At 45.8% G+C, this 12,009-nt stretch overlaps 1 protein-coding gene across 5 annotated transcripts in view; it reads right to left on the bottom strand.

Moving 5' to 3' along the window:
* The window catches only part of WWOX (WW domain containing oxidoreductase), a 907,382-nt gene that overhangs the window by 227,027 nt on the left and 668,346 nt on the right, over positions 1–12,009 (bottom strand). The gene's annotated exons all lie outside the window — the stretch shown is intronic.

Here is a 12,009-nt window from a genome sequence, read left to right as displayed (position 1 = left end):
ATTTCTACTCCACGTAATGGAAGTCATTTGAAGTCAAATCATTTATGGGTTTAAAAACAAAACAAAACAAATCTAAGTGCTCAGTTGTGTCCGACATTTCGCGACCCCACGGACTATAGCCAGCTGGGCTCCTGCGTCCATGGGGTTTCCCAGGCAAGAGTACTGGAGTGGGTTGCCGTTTCCTTCTCCAGGGGATCTTCCCAACCCAGGGATCGAACCTCGTTGGCAGGCAGATTCTTTACTAACTGTGCCACTTTAGAAATTCACAGATTTTACTATCAAAACCTGTGCCTGTATATGTGTGTATGTGACTGTGCATGTGGTGTATCTGAATAGAATAAAAAAAAAAAAAAAGACCTGGAACAAGCCAGGGTTCTGCTTTGTCTCTTCTCAAGTTCAAGCGCACCTGCTGTGACTCTGCTTTCCAACCTGACACCCGATTTCATCAGCAGGTGATGCCAGAACAGTGGCAGGCCCTGAACATCTGCAGGAGCAAACCTTGAAGAGTGGGCCCCTTTCTTTTCCTTCTTCCTCAAGGAAATAACCACTGACTAGCCAACTCCCTCCTGCCCTACTCCCCCCCCACACACTAGGTAATGTATTAGGGCTGGACACAAGAGATCCTAAACAAAGGAGGGATGGGACAGGCTGGCTAGAATTCATCAGTTACATCTCTCTTTTAAACCAGAACAAAACAAAAGCCACATGCAGTATTCATAGCTAACAACATGCTTTCTGCTGTCATGGCCTGGCTTTCCATGCTGGACTATACTGAGGGCTGCTAGGAAAGCTACGAGCCTCAGTCTTCCCATCTGCCGAATGGGAGTATGATACTTCAGTTAAATAATGCATGAAAAGCTCTTCGCAGGCCCCTTGTCTGGCCTATGATACACGGTCGATTTTGCTGTGACTCTTAAGACAGTAAGTCCGAGATCCAAAAAGGGACATAGATGTGGAGTGACATGCAGATTGTACAGCCGCGATTCCTGAGGCCTGCACAATGAACTCAAACACAGTCTTTCATCACGTTTAAGGCTTTCATCACTCAAGAGGAAAACCTCCTCAGATTTGTGCCCCGTGGGGAGAATCTGGGGTGGCTGTGGCGAGCAGCTTGGAGGAAGCCAGCCCTACACCTCAAAGCTTTGTCCAGATGGAGTTAACACGAGACGTGGAGAGGGGGATTCAAAGAATAGGAATGTGTTCATCTGTGAAATTAAAAGTAGTACAGCATGACATACAACATTATGTGGTGGGGTTCGTCAAAAGCAATAATTAGGCTGAATATGACTCTGAACGCGCTCATAATCAAACAAAAGCAATTCTACTGAATGAGGAGAGCTGATTCTCTTGGGAGGAGAAAAGAGGCCAGATGCTGAGAAATACTGGGTCGTGAGCTCAACAGACTGAGGGCTGGTGGAGATGCAGCCTGGGGAAGGGCGAGGGCAAGGTATTCATTTCATATCGTTGCCACAGAAATTATTGCTGTTCCGTCGCTCAGTTGTGTCCAACTCTGCGACTCCAAGGACTGCAGCACCCCAGGATTCCCTGTCCTTCGCCATTTCCGGGAGCTTGCTCAAACTCATGTCCATCGAGTCAGTGGATGTATGAGGATGTATGCCCTCCATACATCTCATCCTCTGCCATCCCCTTCTCCTCCTGCCCTCAATCTTTCCCAGCATCAGGGTCTCTCCCAAAGAGTCAGCTCCTCGAATCAGGTGGCCAAAGTATTAGAGCTTCAGCATCAGCATCAGCCACAGAAATTACCATCAACCCCAAAACAACTCATCCACTAATTATCTCACCGTGGCTGTGCGTCCCAGGACCAAGCACAGTGTGGCTTGGATGGGTTTTCTGCTTAGTGTCTCCCGAGGCCAAAGTGTCACCTGGCCAGGGTCATTCTTTCTGGCTCTTATGTGGGGACCCTGGGGAAGAACTTGCTCTCACTCCCACTCTGGTTACTGACAGAATTGAGTGCCATGCGGGTGTACGACGGGGGTCCCTATTTCCTTCCAGCTGTCAGCCACAGCTGTCCTCAGCTTCTAGAAGCTGCCACATTTCTTGCCAGACAGTGCCCCCCTCCACTGTCTTCAAAAGGACATCACATCCTCCTAGTGCTAGGCATCTGCCCGCCTCCCCTCTGCCATCCCCCTGATTTCCTCCTCCACCTTGTTCTTCTGCTCCAAGGGGCTCTGGTGACTACACTGGATCCACTCCAAAAAAATCTAGAACCGTCTCCGTATTTTAAGGTCAGCTGGTTAATTACCTTAGTTTTAGATGCAAAGGCGCTGTGTCACCCAGCACAACCCAAGCCAGGGAGGAGCACCGGGGGAAGGTCGAGGCCCCACTGGTCAGCCTGTAGAAGGCCCTCAGAGTGGCTGCCTTGAAAAATGGGTGCTGGACCCTCTCCCCAGTTGGAGCACGAAGTTTCCACTGTTTAGACGGGCAGGAGGAGGTGGGTAACAAGCAGAACAGCTGTGGGCATCTATGAAACCCAGAGCAGAGCCGTCACGCTTGCCGTCGCGGTTTAGTCATGTGTGACTCTTTGCGACCCCACGGACTGTAGCCCACCAGGCTTCTCTGTCCACAGGATTCTCCAGGCAAGAATACAGCAGTGGGTTGCCATTTCCTCCTCCAGGGGATCGCCCCGACCCAGGGATTGAACACGCATCTCCTGTGTTGGCAGGCGGATTCTTGACCACTGAGCCACCTGGGGAGCTGTCAGGGGCATCTATGAAGCCCAGAGGGAGGTGTCGTGGGGGCTGGGACCTTTCACCATCTGGGAGGTTTGCAAAAGCAAAACGCAATTAGAAGCTGACTTCCCGCTCTCCTTAGGCTGTGCCTTATTTCATCTGGCCAGCCTGGGAAGACGTGGGTTCTGAGACCTGCTAGGCATCAAGACTTAAGCCACACCATGAAGGAAACTGCTAGAAGGGAGACAGATGCTCTTTGCTGGGCGGGGTGGGGGGGATGGTGAACAGTCTCCTAAATAGCAACATCCAGTAAATCGGAGCTACCACGGCCATTGTTTGCGGACAAGCCTCCTACTTGGCCAGGTTTTGAGCAGAACTCGGTGATTTCCAGCTTCCATCAAACCATGGAGGCGGGCCTGACTATCCCCATTGTGAGCAAATGAGGCTCAGCGAGGCTGAGCAGTGTGTTCGAGATGACACAGCCACCAGGTCAGATCTAAGCCCCATTCTCTCCACGTAAAGCCTCCGTTCCTTCCCCCTGCCGGCTAGCTGGCCCTCTGTCTTGCGTGTCTTAAGTTCTTTCCTCTCCCTGCCTTTGACTTCTTTTACAATGTCCTTGGACCCAGCGCCTAAGACATAGATTTAATTACTGCTGTTTTTTCAATGACATAATTAAATATCCACAGTGAGGTCAATCAACCTGAACCCATTCGGAGGACACTCTGGAGCTGCTCTGGAATTTTTTTATTTAAGGGCTTTTTATACACAGAGGTTGGCTTTTATGGGTCTAAAATTGGGTTTCTGATTTCGGCCCTCAAGGCAAGAGGTAAAAAAAAAAAAAATTGTTATAAATATCATTGAGATGCCACATTCTTTTTGGCTCTTTTTAAAGGGCTTGATGAGGAGACAAAGCAATGGCTTTATTGAAAAACGCAGAGGATGATCTCCTGGATTATGATGATCCTGGGTGATATGACCACAGAGTGAACTGCACAGACACCCCAGCATTTTTGGGGAGCCATTCTGAAAAGCTGTAACAGGTGACCCCCTCCTTCCTGCCGAACAGCTTTTGGTCTCAAGGTCCCCACCCAACCAAGCCTGCTTTTGCTCAACCTGCCACTGTGCTCTTGCGAGCAGGAAAAAGGGAGCATTTTCTGGCTCCTTTTAACATAAAAAAGGATGCAGAATGCACCTGTGCTCTAATAAATGCATGGGAATGGGTGGGGGGGACGGAAAAATAATAATAAATGCAGCTAGGGGCTGAAAAGAGTGGTTTTTGAAGCTAATGACAGTGTTTCTGCCTTTATTGCTTCGGGCAGAAACAGGAAGTTAGAAATCCAAGTGGCTTGAGAAAATATAACATTTAACAAACTCATTTGCAGGCCTCCAGTTGTATTATCCTAATTTATTTCATTGTTGTGGGGGATTTCTTTTGGGGACTTTTTTGATCTATTTTTAATGGGAGACTAATGTGCATTCCTCCCCTCACCCCCCACCAACTCCCCCCTTCTTTTTTTGCAGGGATTTATTGAGCAGTAAGACACTTTAAAAAAGAACTTTTCTTTTTTAACCTACTCCTTCATGGAGGCAAAGATAGAACTGGGTTGGGGGGAAGAGATTCCTGCTTCATAATCCATATTTAATGTCAGTGGTAGCAATTCCTACAGCTTTATTCCGCCCGAATCTTCCAGGACCATTCTACCAGCGTGGAGATGGTCATCATGTAAGAACCCCGCTCTGCCCCCGACCCCTTCCCCACTGTGGTTCTCACATCGCGATCTGGCTGGAGTTCCTCCAAGGCCCACTGCTAAGTTCCGTGGAACGCTTCCTCCACGTGGACCCCCGATCATCTCCAGGCTGGCAACACGTCTGCAGAACCGAGACACGCAGTTGTCGCATTTCTCCAGTGCTCCCGGATGAAGACAGGCACAGAGTACCTCTTCTGGGCTGAGCGCTGAAATCTGTTCATTGCCTAAACACGTGCAAAAATGAACCTGGCCATCTTCTGTTGATCTAGAAACTCCCTGACTCCTTCCTTCAGATACAGAGAGAGAAAATCGGCTGAACTGTCTTGCAGAGGGGAGGAGGAGGGAAGAAAGTGAAATCAGTAATTTGAAGAATTTCTTGAATAATCACCTCATTTAGGGACTCCATTAGATGGCCGCGTGTTCCCCGAGCATGGCGTAATTGAAAAGGGCTTCACAGTTTAGCTGCTCTATGAATTGTCCAACAAGCTTGCGAGGAAGATGGGACAGGGATTAATTAGCCTGCAGGGAAGGATGAGAAAATGGATAGATGGAGAGAGAACAGGACATGTCCAAGGTCACAAGGGGAGTTAAGGTAAGAGCCAGGACTGGCCCCCTCCAATGTCAAGGCGTCTACAAGATAACCCCCCACAATGCTCAGCCCGCCTATTAATTACAGCCAGCTTCCGTCTACTAAGCACGCAGCACACATACACAATGAGGCCTAAAGAGAAAGAATTTTCAGGATTCTGGAAAGTAATGAATGAAAGAAGTCAAAGGTATGTTAGGATGATGGCGGGGGGAGGGGTACACCGGGAGGCTTAAAAAAAAGATGCCAACTTGAAAAAACAAATTCTTAGAAACAAAACCAGGAGTCTGATCAAACAGGGAACACAGCAAAATGAACAAGAAGGGGGAGAAACTATTAAGATGAAAAGACCACAGGATATGTGGGGAGGGTTAGCAGGGTATTTAAAGAGTAAGAGTATCGCCAAAAGAGATTAAAAAAAAAAGAGTAAAACGGAATCACTTTCTGTACACTTGAAAGGAACACAAGACTGTAAATTAACTATACGTCAATTTTTAAAAAAGGTAGCAGTAAAACAGAAACTTGGGAGCGGGTATAGACTTTCAAACTTGAGTTTGATGTTTTTGGCATGGAAAACTTCAGATGCGTTAAAATTCAGCAAAGGGTGAATTTCACATGTATAAAGGCAAACAATCTCCCTCTGAAGGTTGAGGTTATATATTCAAGAAAATGAACCGGACGACGGATTTAAATTCTCGATTCAAATCGATTCTTTGTTCCCAAAGATGTCTACTTCTGAATGTCACCTGAGAAAGTTTAAGACTCATCTGAGGACACCTTGATATTCCATGGAAAATGAAAGAAGAGCCCACGCCATTATTATTGTATTATTCCTAGTTCTAGACTTTCCAGCAAAGCTTTTCTAGTTAAGAGTTTCCCTCCTGGGTTTGAATCTAGTTGAATCAGGGAAATGGCAATGTGTCAACGTCAAGGTGTCTCTCCACATTCTGCTACAGCATCATGATCACTTATTTGCAGAGGTCAAGAATCCGGCTCACCAGTAGAAGGGTAATCTAAGGATGTCTCAAGTTGGCCTGCCCCGGATATTGACATGCAGTGCCATGTGCTTGAAACTCTCCAAGGCAATTAGACTGGTGGTGACTCAAAATGACTTCCAAATCAGGAGAAATGTTACTGACTTCCAATTTAGTATGTGTCACTGAATTTGGGGCACGTACGTGGATTTTTTTTTTTACCAAACTCACAACTGCAATCTGATTTGGCTACAAGACAAATCAAATATGGAACATAAGAGTATCTCAGTGTCAGGTTTTGTAGCAGAAAATGCTCTAGATATTAAATTATAGTGTTCTTTGCTCTTATCCCCTATTTATAAATTGATTCCATGGACTAATGCAGCGAACTTTTCTTGAGCAAAGACAAGACAGTCCCTGTCTTCAAGGAGTTCACCATCTAGTGGATGAAACAGACAAGAAATAATTTCAGTTCTATGAGAGAAGCTTGACAAGGTACAAGAGAATCTCATCCATGAAGGTTAATTCTATCTGGAAAGGTGGGGGTAGAAAAGATTACCCAGAGGAAGGGCTGTTCTGTGCTGAGTCTTGAAACACACACACACACAAAATCAATCCAAACTCAACAACAGTCTCGTCACAGGCTCCCAGTACCACAGCCCAGAGAGATTCAGGAAGAATTCTCAGAAATCAATAGATCTCTGGGTTTTGTTTTTTCCTTCCAACCTCCTTCTCTTGAAGAGCTTCTTAAATATCTGGCCAAGGACCTGGAAACAGACCTTTGAACAAAAGGAAATCATGCCTCTTGGACATCGTTGGACACCAACAATGCAGTGTTTGGCTGGTACAGACCCTGGGATCCCCGCTAGCTGATGCTTCATCTCGGGGACTGCGTGCCACCCTTTCGGAAGCCAAGCTAGTTCTTTTGAGCCACCACAGGTCTGCTGATCCCACTGAGTAGTGCCCTGCTGTGGGGAAGCTTCCCTTCAAGGGTGGAAGCCGGGAAAGGAATGGGAGGAAGCTTGAGTCTTGGCAGGGCTGCTGAGCAGTTCTGCCAACTCAGCTGGACTTAAAACTTGTGTGTCCGGTCTTCCTTCTCCCTCTTGGAAACCCCCTGCCCTGGGCAAGTTATCTGACCTGGGGTAGTGGACCTGTGTTCCCAGGAGCAGGACGATAGAAGGGAAACAGAGTGTGATAACAGTACAACCTTTGATGTCAAAGAGGTCAGGATTTGGATTGTGGGCTTGATTCTTACTAGACGAGTGACTTACTGCCCTGTACCTTAGACTCCTCATCTAGTAAATGGGCACAGTAATGTCTAGGTCACAGGATCACTGTGAAGATAAGAGAAAAAGGGAAAGGCTGTTCATGAAGGGCAAAGCCAATGGCATGTCACATAGAAAAGCCCCCGATAAATGGTAACTATCATTTAAGTGCCTACTGTGTGCTGCCATTTGGATTCTTTATCCTGGCCACACCACGTGGCATGTGGCATATGGGGTCTTCCCTGCCCTCCTCAATGGATGTGTGGAGTCTTAACCACTGGACCACCGGTTTGTGGGGGGGGTCCCTCCAGCTAAATCTTTAAAGGGATTTTGAATGGTTTCTGTGATTGTCCTCAGTTTACAAAACAGGAAAGGCAAGCAGGAGAGGTAAGAAAACGTGAAGGCAGGCTTCAAGCCGAGGGCTGCCTGGTCCAAACCCCAGGCTGGTCTATATGATACACGCAAAGAAACTTCTGACTTCTTGTGGGGGGAAAGGGTGGGAAACGCAGGCAGACAGGGCGAGGCGGAGAATGTCTCCTTCTGAAGAGCTGGTCTTGACCTGAGACCTCAGCCATGGAATCTGGCACCAATTCCTTCTAGGCAACCAGACGGAAGGGCGTGAACAAGTATCTCAGTCACTAGCTCAGGTTTGCCTGAACAACCATGTCTCCAAACATCTCAAAAATGGGCTTCCCTGGTGGCTCAGCAGTCAAAGAGGACTCCTGCCAATGCAGGACACACGAGTTCGATGCCTGACCCCAGAAGATGCCACACGCCTTGGAGCAACTACTGAACCTGAGCTCCAAAGCCCCAGAGCCAAAGCTGCTGAGCCCACGCGCCACAACTCCTGTGCCCACACGCCTGAGAGCCTGTGCCCAAGTGCCACAGCTCCCATGCCCGTGTGCCCAAGCACCACAACTCGAGAGCATGCCCTGCTTGCCATGACTGGAGGAAAGCCTGCGTGGCAGTGAAGACCGAGCACAGCCAAAAATAAACAAGCAAAATTATTATTTTTTAAAAATCCCCAAAAAGAGATAGCTTCCCTTGATATCTTGCAGTGACCATTAACCTTGGTTAGTCAAGTTCAAGGTCCTCTTAAGTAGTTCGTTCAATTTTATCTTGGCCTGTCACACGTGTGAAAAGATGTGTCATAAGCCCTTAAAATGTAACCTTTTTTTCTGAAATATTTTGGCAGGCTTTTTATTCATTCTTTCCATCCCCTACTTTACCCAAGTTACAGAGGTCAATCTTTTCGTATGTTATCTTTTTGAGGGTTATGGGGAGGGGGTTTGGAGTGATGGTGGGTAGGCTTATTTTCCAAACTGCTATCATACGTTTTCAGAACTTGTCCCCAGACTGTCCTCCGGGATGTCAAAGGAACCTCAGACACAGGCTAGACTGATCTGGGGACTCTAACTTTCAAGGAGGATGATGACCTTTAACCTCAGACAGTGCAAGATGCAAGATGGGTAAGCAGTGCAGGAAGCGGCTTGCGTTCGTTAAGAAAGCTGATTTTTTATGGAGACCTGACTCTCCCTTGGTAGCTTATGCCAAGGACACACAGAGAAGAATCCACTTCGCTTCTCCTTGCAAATCACACCAAGGCTACCAGAAAAGAAGGGACTCTCCGATTGTGTTAGCAGCACAATCATACATAATTTGGACTTGGGCATGCGAGAGAATAATCACCCACCAGCCTCTAGATGGAGAAAGGCAGAGAGAGGGAGAGAAAGGCTGAGTCAATCCCTGCTCAGCCACGTTCATCCATATGATCCTACAGAATACGGCACAACGTTTTCAGGGAGAAATAAAACCCTAGAACTTCATTAATGCCGTAATTAAGGACCAAATTAGCAGGCCAAAAAAAATAAATAAAATAAAATCACTATGATTTAAAAAGAAATAGTAGTGAAAGCACCAATCCTGAACTTATACAAAGTAATGTTTTATTTTATTATATTTCTTCTTCCCCTTTTTGAACATTTCACTCTTAAGGGATTAATTGCCTTCTCAAACCCAGGAAAGGAAATGTGAAAGTGTCTCCTTTTTCTCTGAGGATGGGGGGATGCGAATACGAGACAGCGCAGGAATAACAGGCGCTCTGTTTTCTGAGTGCTCGCCTGTGATTTATGAAAGGTGTGCCTCGCTGCGGGAAGATAACGCCATTTGAAATGGTCCATTTCATAAATCTATCCTCCTTGTCCCCAGCCGCACACAGGACTCCTATGAACTCCTGAATCCAATAATGTTTTCATCCTCTATTGACAAAAAAAGAAGGGGGGGAAAAGGACTTTGGCGCAAGAGAGGTAATGATGCTCTTACAAGGGAGCAGCCCTAACACACCGTCTCCAGGGCTTTCTCTGGCAATGGCCACAGGGCCTCCAAGGCGGGGACGCTTGGATAAACAAAATGAAGAGATAATCAACACGCACAACATCCGGAATGTCCCCTTATGGCTAGCGGCATTAATTATAGCCTGAGCCCTGGCCTCCCAGCGACCACAGAACTGAAGGCTTTGCCTGAACACCCTCTCCGCCCTGTGATGGATTTATCCTCTGGAACTGGGGTATTTCCTATTCATTCATGCACCGCTTCAGAATATCTGCTTGTTTATCTCACAGCAAGTATGCATCCAGAAGAGAGTTCTGTGCCAGTTGGGGACCAATCATAAACTTCAGTGAAATTCATGGTTGTGAGCTTCTCTGGCGGTAACGAGGGGGGAGGTGATATATACATACTCAATGCCGTGCGGGCTCCAGAAGACCCGTATGAAATACGAGCAGGGGACAGAAGAGACTTCCTTGGGAGCCAATGAAACGGACAGCTTAGATGCAAGAGGTGACTGCAAACACACGATGGATGCAACTTCTCAGACGGAAGTCGTATGTCAGGCTGGGATCAACTCCTCCTGACGGACCCTGAGAAACAGGATGGAGGGGACAGGAAGGTGACACACAGCACCCTGGTGTCTCAGAGACTGGAGAGGGAAAGAAATTAAACCCTCTAGGCATGAAGCCCTTCCTGTTCATTACAAAGGAGATAAAGCTAAGTTTAAAAAATGAAAGAAAGCAAAGTGGCCATGCATGTGTTGAGCGATGTTTTAACCTTAGTGGCAATTAGGGCATCTGAGAAAACCCTTACACCCACCACTCAGATATTAATGGATTAAGAGGCAGATAAAGCACAGGATATAAGATGGAAATGATGTAGAAATGTGAATTTGAAAGAACTCCCAACATAGGATACTCACCCTGATACTCTGGAATTTGCATATTTTGACTTGTATTTAAAAAGCAATTTCAAGGTCAGCTTCAGTGCAGAGACACTGAGCTAAGATGGGAAGTAACCCCATTAAAAGTCTACCAGTGTTTTGCATATTTATTTTTCTTCCTCTGTAGTGAGCAATGACGACTCATAAATCAAAAAATCAGGGTAAACAAATACCAAAGAGGTTATTTTATACAAAATGTATACTCTCTATTCTATCTATTTATACACACAAACATTTCTATTACTAGAATTTATAAAGTGTGTAATACATGCATGCATGCTTAAAAATTTGCATACATTTCCATAAGATGGAAAAAAATATATTATTGTCCCAAGTCTCAGAAGACCATGGCCCAAATAAAATGACGACCACCTCAAATGCATTTTTGTGTAATGGGATGGAAGTAATGTTTATTTTTAAAAGCTCCAGGCCTATTTTTTTTTTTTTTTAGCATAAATAGATTGAAATTTTCCAGTTATGTAGATCCATGGTCTGACCGTGAATATCCTAGGCAGCTGAACAGGGTAACTTTGGGTCTTTCCAGTAAGACTCGAGGAACTTCATCAAAAGCATGTACAGATGTCAAAATCAGCCTCCACACCTTTCTACTGAAAACACCATCAGACTCTTGTCACCCTGATCAACCTGGGGCAGGTTGAAAGAGGGAATGGAATTTGGAGAACTGAAAGTTGCCATTGAAAGAGGAAAGTTATCCCCGCAAAAGGGATTTTCACCAGACAACACAGATGTTCTAGAAGTCTAAACACTTCTGTGTTTTAGAAACTTCTTAATAATTTGATATCTGATAATTAACAATTTGATACACGGCATCCTAGGCCACCATAGAAGCCACCTACAAAAATTAGTCCTGTGTCTTTATTCACTTGTTTTATAAGAAGAATGATCCTTTAGACTAGACTTGAAATGACTTTGGGTCACTTCCCAAAAAGTGAAGTCCACCCACAAAGGATAAACATGTGCCACCAGTGAGCTGATGCCAAAGAAAAGGTCAAGTACTTGACTTACTCAAAAGTAAGTCACAGAAATGAAATTCTGAAAAATGTTTCCAGCAATTGCAGAATCATGCTTCCTTGTCATATAAGACAGTGCTTAACACAGAACTTGGAGCAGCAAAAACTCAAGAAATGCAAGTTTAATACATCTCTGTGGAATTTACATGATTAGAGAAAACACATACTCAAAAAAAAAAAAAAGATGATTCCATTAATATGTAATCCTTATAAAGTGTTAGTCTCTTAGTCATGTCCAGCTCTTTGCAACCCCATGGACTGCAGCCCACCAGGCTGCTATGTCCATGGAATTGTCCAGGTAAGAATACTGGAGTGGGTTGCCATTCTCTTCTCTAGGGGATCTTCCTGATTCAGGGATTGAACCTGGGTCTCCTGCATTGCAGGCAGATTCTTTACCATTTGAGCCACCAGGAAGCCCCTATGTAATCCTTATGGTGGTGGTTT

Source organism: Bos grunniens, chromosome 18, assembly GCF_055505025.1.
Source record: "Bos grunniens cultivar Pamir isolate PY7600 chromosome 18, Bosgru_T2T1.0, whole genome shotgun sequence".
NCBI lineage: Eukaryota > Metazoa > Chordata > Mammalia > Artiodactyla > Bovidae > Bos > Bos grunniens.
Note: the sequence above shows the minus strand (reverse complement) of the source record. Positions and strands in the feature narration are given on the sequence as shown.